Source organism: Cervus elaphus, chromosome 9 (genome assembly GCF_910594005.1).
Source record: "Cervus elaphus chromosome 9, mCerEla1.1, whole genome shotgun sequence".
NCBI classification, from domain to species: domain Eukaryota; kingdom Metazoa; phylum Chordata; class Mammalia; order Artiodactyla; family Cervidae; genus Cervus; species Cervus elaphus.
The window spans coordinates 83,720,196-83,729,636 of NC_057823.1; positions in this window are offsets into that span (position 1 = coordinate 83,720,196).

Here is a 9,441-nt window from a genome sequence, read left to right on the forward strand (position 1 = left end):
CCCCAGAATTCAGAAACATGTCTTTCATGGCATAATGAGGTGTTTTGTTTATGTTTGGAAGATGAGGAGACCAACATCTTAAATTACAAGGAAAAAGCCAAATATCTTCTTCAACATTAATTTTTAAAATGGCTTATGTGCTTAAAATTCATGTGAAGTTTTACCTTAAATTGCCTGGCTAAGTGCTCAAGATACAGTCTAGAAATTCAAGCGGAAAATCCAAGTTCTGGAAAAGTAAATACCAATTTAGAGCTAATGGATATTGAAAAGACCTTGTTTAGCATAAAGCAAAAGTATTTTTTTTAAGAATGAAAAATAGGTCAGAATAGTGTTAATAAAATCTAACTTCGCGTTCTTTTACTAATTGTAAGACAGTTGGGTTGAACTAGATAAAATCGAGTATTCAACCATTTTTGACCTACCAAAAAAGGCAATTCATCTGGTTTAACCTAGTGCAAACTTAAATATGTGCATAGTATAAACATAGCAGGAACATTTTCAACATTTAAAATGTATCGATATAAAATATCATGAATCTTTAATATGTGATAAATTTGCAAGTAGAGCGGTATTCCTCCTGGCATATTATACTTCTAATGAAATATACATTTATATTCAAATGGAGATTATCTAAATTCATCTCCTTTTCAAACTCTGAAAGAGGCTGCTCTATTATCTACTGAATTTCAGAGAACTTCTTCTCAGTGAATTTGTGTTTCCTGGAATTTTTGCCTTAGGCTAATATCATACCTGGCTGAACATCTGCTAGGGAAAAGGGTGCACTCTGTGGATGGGGGTGGGGAGGAAAGCTGTTTGACCTTTCCTGTCTGAGGGCTCAGAACTTCATTAAAGCATCTCTTGGGATTGTGGGATAACCATGAGAAAGATATCATTTGTAATTAAGTCCTTCCCACTGGCTATATTCCTGTTGAACTCCATGATTAAGATACAAATTCAATATTTTAAATGGTCACAAAGCATTTGATAAAAGGTTATTTGGCTCTTAATTCAATGGGTGGGATGACTTTCCAAGGGCCCACTTTTTGTACTCTCACTCTCAAAAAGTGTCCTGCGGAGAGACTCTTCAAAAGGGCAGATGAAATAATTAGGCAATAAATTGTTCAAATGTTAAGAGCGGAGCTGTTCCAGAAGCTAGTGAGGCCACATGAATATCATACCAAGTGATAAATATCCTCTGCTCCGGAGAAGTTAAGTGCCTACGTGTTCTGCTGCTTGCCCGGTGGGTTGGTTTTGGCTTAACATCATATTTCTTATAATCTATTGTTCCTTCAGCGTGTTTCTCTTGTCCTGAACACAGAAACTCTTTCATTAGTTTTTCAATACTTTGATGTCTAGTTGGTTATTAACTAGGTTCTATTCATTTTGCAGTAGGGCCCAGATTTAGTCTCATGTCCTTTGTTCTGTGTTGACTGTTAAGAAACTTCCCTCACCCACCCTCACAGTCCCGTATTACTCTTTAGAGCACTCACTGGCCTATTTTATACTGTCTTGCATTTTACTTATATTTTCATGTATTTAGTTGTTTTGTTTTTTTTTTTAAATCAGGTGTACTGTAAATTCTCTGAGGGATGATATTATATCTTTGCACCTTCAGTTGCTAGCACACAGCCTTGCTGATCAAAAAATATTGCTGTTGTCGAAGATGACAATGTCATCTTTTATATTCAAGAGGGAAAAAGAAAAACAAATGAGGAAAGCTAGTTTTTGAACAAGCTAGTTCAGAGTATTTTGCATCTAATAGCCAGTGGCATAAATAGTAAATCATCAGAGGTTGATTAATAATTTGTATCATTGTTACTGATCTCATAGAATTAAAGGAAACATAATATATATTTTTCTTCCATGTTTGGTTGATGAGTGATTGTATAAAAGATAACAAAGGTAAAATATTTTACTCTTAAGAAACTAGGTTGATGTTAGTGGCAAAATAAGGTTATTGTCTTAGAATTACAGTATCAGTCACGTGAATATTGATTGTTTTGCTTATTTTTATAGTTACTTTAAATTTAGTCCAATTATAACTATCAATAAATCTAGTCTTTATTGTATTTTCTTCTTGCTCCTTTTAACCTTTAGAGAAAAGGATGTTAAAGTCTAATTGGGCTGGACTGATTTATATACAGTTCTTCTTAGGATAAAATGGGTGAATTAGCTAATGCATCAAGGTTGGCATAGGGCAAGACTACTTCGGAGAGACTAAAGTGTAGGGCGTTGATTATTGGGAAGTGAAGGAAAATAGTCTAGCTTTGTTGGAAAAACAGAGAAAGACAGTGATATATTGTATCAGAAATCTATGGAGAAGAATTTCAAAAGCAAATAATTGATGAAGTGCCAAGCTTAGAGACAGTACTAAGACTAGAAGAGAATATTAACCTAAGTACTTAGAACAGCATGCCTCTTAGTAAATTTTGACTTAAGTGTTTTGGAATAAACATTTGGATGTTTTTAAAATTGTCTGTACTGGTCTATGCTAAACTTGATAGATAAAATCTATTTCTTTCATAGTATCACCAGAAATACAGAATTCTTTATTTACATCCAACTTTTAGGCAGGTACTAGGCAATATTTAAACTAACTAATATATCTAGCAATATCTATGTTTACATGCATCTATCATATGTATATCCTTTTTTTTTTTTCATTAAAGTCATTGGAAAGCTCACTTATAGTTTATTTTAAGCAGCAAGGAAGTAAAAGAATTTTGGAGGGAGCCTTTGAACCACACATGTGGAAATAGCCTTACGTATATTTATCTTAAACTTCCTTTCACAGACTAGCTCAGCCGATTGATTCTACTGTAAATAGGAAATCTGCACTTCTTCCTCAACATATGGCTAAATTAAGGCATGAAAGGTAAATTGGAAGGAAGATGCTTATGAGTAAACAAAGAAAAGAAAAAGAGGAAATATTTCTCCGCTTTGTGTCTAACTGACACTTCCACTAGACTTGTTGCTGAAAGCACCACAATCCCTCAGTAATTCTGCCCTGATGTCAACGCAAGAATATTCTCCTGCTGGTCAAATGCCTGGGATTGAATCTCTTTAGAGCTTAAAGGCCGGTAACCTTGGGATATGAAAAATTCTGAAAATTTGCAAAGTTGAGGAGATTGTAATTTCAGTTTGTACCTGGAAAAAATGTCAATAGCTTTAGTATCTGGTGATCCCCAGGAATTTTTTCTCTGTTAATGTTCTCTATTCCAAACTCTCCTGCCCCTTCCAAAAACACTTAAATAGAAAGTATTTAGAGTGAATAGTAAGCGGAAATGATTTAATTCAGTCCTTTACTTTCTGAAACCAGGACTTCTGAGATGCACGAGTTGTCCCCATCGTTACCTCTTACCCTGAGATAAGTCTGTGAATTGTCACAGCTACCATTTCTGCAAATCAGAGTAGTACTTAGGATGCAGTTATGATTAATGTACTTCTCCTAGAGCATAGCTAAGAATTAATTATTTTTTCCTCTCCATTTATTACCTTATATCTCTTATGGAACTTTGCACAGTTCAACTCATTAGTTAGGTATATATCTATCTCATTATACTGTGAGCACATTGCTTGTTCATGTCTAATTCATTCTTAAATCTTCCAGTGTCGCCTCCCACCCTACCTCCAGCTCAGAGCCTTGTACATGGAAGCATAGAGAAACGCTTGCTGAATTGAACCACAATCAAAACCACAGAGAAAGCGTGTTAGCAGGGAGAAATCCGAAAGTGATTTCTAGCCCAACTTTTCAGGTTTATCTTTCATTAAAAAAAAAAAAAAAAAAGCAACACATTTTGGTTTAAAACCCGACTGGACTCATTTTTATGCCCTTTATTTCTTAGTTTCTGTCTTCAGCGTCTTAGTTCCTCGCCACACAAATGCTTGATCTTTTCTGCTAGCTGGAAATTACCATGTCAGGAGTCTGACTCTGGAGGAAGTCTGAAATGTTTCTCACACCTGTAACCTCTTTTTCATTTTAAGTGTCCCTATCTTATTTGATCTTTACTCTTGTAGTAGCATCCTGGTGGCTTCTTTGACCCTGCTCTCCTTTGCTGGCTACCATTCCTCCATGCCTATAATACTACTTTCTTCTGTCAGAGCTGTGAACATAGCATTTCTTTTGTCAAAAACTTTTTGATGAGGCTTGCTGGATAGCTGAGCTCTAAAAAACCTAAGATGTGTATTTAGTTTTGTGACCTATACGTTAAAATCTAGACTGCTTCACTCTGCTTGGCCTGAGAGTGGCATTCTTAACTCTGAATTAATTGCTTTGTTTGGAGGCTCTAGAAACTACCATGGGTCAAGCTGAGTAAATATAGCTGTTCATCAGATGCTGGCAACTCCTAAAATATAATTTTTTATTGCTAAATTACCATGCATGAATGTTTCTTAAATAGACGTCTGCTGAATCGGATTTTGGACTCCAATTTCATAGACAGTCACTATGCTCCATTTCTGTAAATCTAGGCTCATAAAATAATAGACAAATATTTGTAGAACAAAAAATTTACTTGATAATTTTGTATTATGATTTAATCACTTTGTGGATTTTTCTTGTGGATAAAAGGCTTTGTGTTATTTGAGTACTACTTATTATGTGAGTACTACTATTAGAATTGTGTGCAAAGAGTTTAGAAGCCCTCTCCCTCAACTGGAATATTTATAAAAAATGAATAAGCTAAAAACCATGTGCATTGCCCTCTTGAGACTATTTCTCTTAAAAAGATAATTTTTTAGAGCAGTTTTAGATTGAAAGCAAAATTGAGAGGAAGGTATAGAGATTTTCCAGATACCCCTCCTCTCACATCTATGGCCTCCTCCACTGTCCACACCTCCCTATCAGAGTGGGATATTTATTATGTGATGAACCTACATTGACACATTCTTATCAACCAAAGTCCATAGCTTATATTAGGGATCACCCTTGGTGTTGTATATTTTATGGATTTGGACAAATATATAATGACATATCTGCCATTTCAGTAGAATAGAATATTTTCACTGCCCTAAAAATCCTCTGTGTTCCACTTATTCATACCTCCTTCCATCTAACCCCTGGCAACCGCTGACTGAGTTTCCATTTTTAATGCCTCTAGATAATTTAAGAAGCTAACAGTGAACTTCTGTGGGATCCTATACGGAGTGAAAATTTACAGTCCTACAAGCCACTTAAAAAACACAAATTAGGGAGCTTTAAATACATGTTACTTATTTCAAAATATGTCCTAATACTGTCTAATTATGGAAGGGGAGAAATAAAAGTTTTGAAGTAAAATAATTCAGTGCATCAGGAATATATTCCTGGCTCTTCAATGAGAGTGAAGCTTCATTTCTGCCTAGTAGAATGTCATGCAGGCTGCCTTACTACTAACTCTCTTTCGATCTTTATGAATGGTAATATTTTCTATTTGTAATTTTGCTATTAAAAGTCATGAATTATGTTTTAATCAACTGTACAACTTAAAGGGAAGTTAAGGTTCATAGCATTGTTTTCATTTCAATGTAAAATGCGTGTCATTTGTGACTATCCTTTTAAAAGTGAACTCTGAAAATGACTTCTTTCTACCACCATTTTTTTGAGTAATTAAGCTTGAAGCATGTTTTGTCTCACTGATTCTTCAAAGTTCTGGCTGTCAAAAGTTATATCATTTCCTTAGAGTTTAGAAGAAAAAAGCACTCTTAAATAATAAAATACTTAATTTTAACGCCTGAAATCCTTCTGTATGCTGATATCTCAAAGAATAAGAAAATTATCCTCATGGTTGTAACATCCATTCTTTGCTTGACCTCTAGGAACGGAGTACTTTGAAGCAATTCATTTTGTTGCTTTGATGGCATGGCTACTTTAGTTAAAGTTTTGTTGTGTTTATTCCAAAGTGAAATAGATTTTAGTCCAAACCATGGAATAGGAATAGTTAATTGATCAACGAAACAAAATACCTATAGGACTTCCTTAGTGTCCAGGGGTTAGGACTGTGTGCTTCTACTACAGGGGGGCAAAGGTTTGATCCCTGGTCTGGGAGCTAGATCCCACATGCCATGGCCAAAAAAATTAATAACAATAATTGTTCTTAATGCTTTAAACCTTCTAGTTTGCATTATATCAAAATATTCATCATGAATTGTTCGGGCTATTTTCATTTTTTTCAGTCATCATGTAGACAATGGAAGTAGTCATTAATAGAATAAAAGCTTATTTACATGTATGCTTTTATTCTGTGGTGGGAACTAGAGAAGGGTTCATTACAGTAACTCTGTATAGTTTTGAGGTCACATGCTTAACTTGGACTTGTGCTTTATATATTGGCAAAATGATTGTCCATAAAGGTCTTTGCATTCTCCTGTCTAATTTAACACCTGTTCTGTCAGGGAAAGGTGTATAATTATGAATATTTGGTTGGAAAAATTCTAATTGGGCAGTTAATTTTGGCAATCCTAATTGCCCTGCCAGATAAATTTTTGCTTTTTTCTCAAAGACGTATTATGATTCTCTTCCTGAAAAGTGTTTACCAGCACACTTGATAAAACCGGCTATAATCACTTCTGGTTTTTATTGGTACCTAAGGAATAGACCTTGGGAAAAGTAACCCATTTGATCTGCAAAATACTGAAAGACTTCTACTGAAGCTGTCTCGAAATTACAATCTCTATAAAATGATATTTTAAACTGGATTAAGCTGTTATTATAATAGATAAAATTGCTGCCTACCAAGATCTAACCATTTTTAGAAACTGAGTATGCTTATATATGAACAAGAAGTAGAAAAGGGTCAGAATTAAGTTCTCTTTTCCTCCCATTATTTTCTAAAGGTATTTTTTCATAGGCGAAATTATAAACTATGAAGAATGCAGTAGATTTGGAAGTAATTGACATCTAAAGTTTTCCTCTTAAAAAAATTTCAGCTTTAGCTTCTCTGTCATCTACACTTTACCTCATATTTTTATGACTTGTTTGATATATGTCTTTCTTGGTAGTGTTTAAACTACCTGAGGGCAGAAAACTAAATCCATTTTATTCTCTGCTTTATCTTTAATGACTTACATGTGGTAAGTTATTGACAAATATTTAACAAGTATTTTAAAAATAAAGTTTATTTTAAAAGTAATAAAAATAGAAAAGAGCAAAACCTCTTTAACTAAAATTAGGTTTCATGTCCAGGGTGTCTTTAATTGAAGCTTTGAAGGACATTGACACTTGAGTGAAAAATGTTTCCCTACCCTAATTTATATATTCTCACAAATCTTTCAGATCTATTAATAAAAAATAGTATTAAATTCCTTTGAGCTGGGATGGTCCTACTTATAAACAGAGTAGGAGGCAATGTCAGTGGTATAATTTGAGGGACAGTAAGGGGTTAGGTCTCTTCAAAAATAGCTCCCACCTGGTAGCCACAGTATTTGGAACTCTATCATTGGAGTTTTTTTTTTGTAGCTGTTAAAGGGTCTCTGGGAGGACCGTTTCAAATTTATTTATTCTGGTTGTGAAAACAAGATGATATGCTACCTCCTTTCTGGGGCAGGACTTGTAATTAGGAATTATTGTATGAAAGGTAACAAACTTTTGATCAGTAAAATGAACATAGAGTATGCTATCATTTTGTTGAATAGGCAGAGATTTTTCCACCTGAAAATTTGAGAGAGAAAAAAAAATATCTCTGAAAATATTGTTAAGTTAAACTTCAGGTGAAGATTAGAAGCTTCTCCTCTAAGGAAGGTAAGCAGAGATTAAATACTATCAGATACAAGATTATTTGTACAAAATTTAGGGAAAGAAAGAAAAATGACATATTCCTGGAGCATGGAAGAACCTGTGGAATATGAGTTCATCCAATGTATTGTTTATGTATTTGGATCATGGATTGAATAGGATGGTAGGACCAGAGTTTGAGGGGCAGTTATTATTAGAACACATATAGGGATGAGGGAAGGAAGTTGCTTAGCAACTCAAAAGCAAATAGACCTTGTCAGAAAAGATGCCCTGGTTTATGGAACCACCATTTGCACATTCACTTAAGCCAGGAAACAAAGGTGGGAGATTTTACTTGTTTTACTGAAGGTTGACTATGATATTGGGATTTATAATAGGGTAAAAATAGTTACAATATGATTCTGCAATCCTGCTCCTGGGTATATATCCAGAGAAAACTAATTCAAAAAGACACATGCAACCAACATTCATTGCAGCATTATTTACAATAGCCAAGACGTGGGAGCACCCTAAATGTCCATTGACAGATGAATGGATAAAGAAGCTGTGGTATATATATACAATGAAATATTTATTGTTGCTTAGTCTCCTAGTCATGTCCAACTCTTTGTGACCCCATGAGCTGTAGCATGCCAGGCTCTTCTGTCTACGGGATTTCCAGATAAGAATACTGGAGTGGGTTGGTATTTCCTTCTCCAGGGGATCTTCCCAACTCAGGGACTGAACCTGTGTCTCCTACATTGGCAGGTGGATTCTCTACTGCTGAGCCACCAGGGAAACCCCATAACATCGTATACTGATGCTACAGAAGCTAATCAAATTTTCTATAAAATTTAATACAAGAGAATTAGTTCAAATTTTCAAAATCACTCATTCATATACTTACATTCTTCCAAGATTATACCCTAATTTGAAAAACATATTTGTGTAATGTGCCAGCAGATTAATTTTATTTTCTTATTTCTATATCATTAATGCCTTATTGCCCAGCTAGACCATACATTCTCTCATTCTAAAGCATACTCCAAATCCCATTGAGATGTGATTAGACATATGGAGAAGTTATTTGTAAATTTTACCTGATAACAACTATCACTCAGGCATAAAAAATGAAATAATGCCATTTGCAGCAATATGGATAGACCTAGAGATGATCAAAATAAGTGAAGTAAGCCAGACAGAAAGACAAATATCATATGATGTCATCTATATGTGGAATCTTAAAAAAACAAAAACAAAACTTATTTCCCAAACAGAGACTCAGACACAGAAAACAAAGAAGGTTTGTTAAAGAAAGGGTTAAAGAAGGGGAAAGGTGGGGAGGGATAAATGAGGAGGTTGGAATTAACATATACATACTACTGTATATAAAAGAGGGAACCAACAAGAATCTACTGTACAGAGAACTATACTCAAAGTTTTGTAATAACCTATAAGGGAAAAGAATCTTAAAAAGAATATATTCAATGTGAATCACTTTGCTGAACCCTTGACGCTGTACGGCAGTGTAACACGGCATTGTAAATCAACTGTACTTCAACTTAAAAAAAACAAATGTGTATATAACTGGTTTATAGAATTAAAATATTGCTATCATATATTCATTAAACAATATACCTTTGTATAAACAATATAAAACAATATACCTATACCATTAAACAATATACCTGGCTCCTAAAACCCTTGGAATTCCTCTTATCCTCAGGTGATAAGAGAAAACAAGCTGTTTT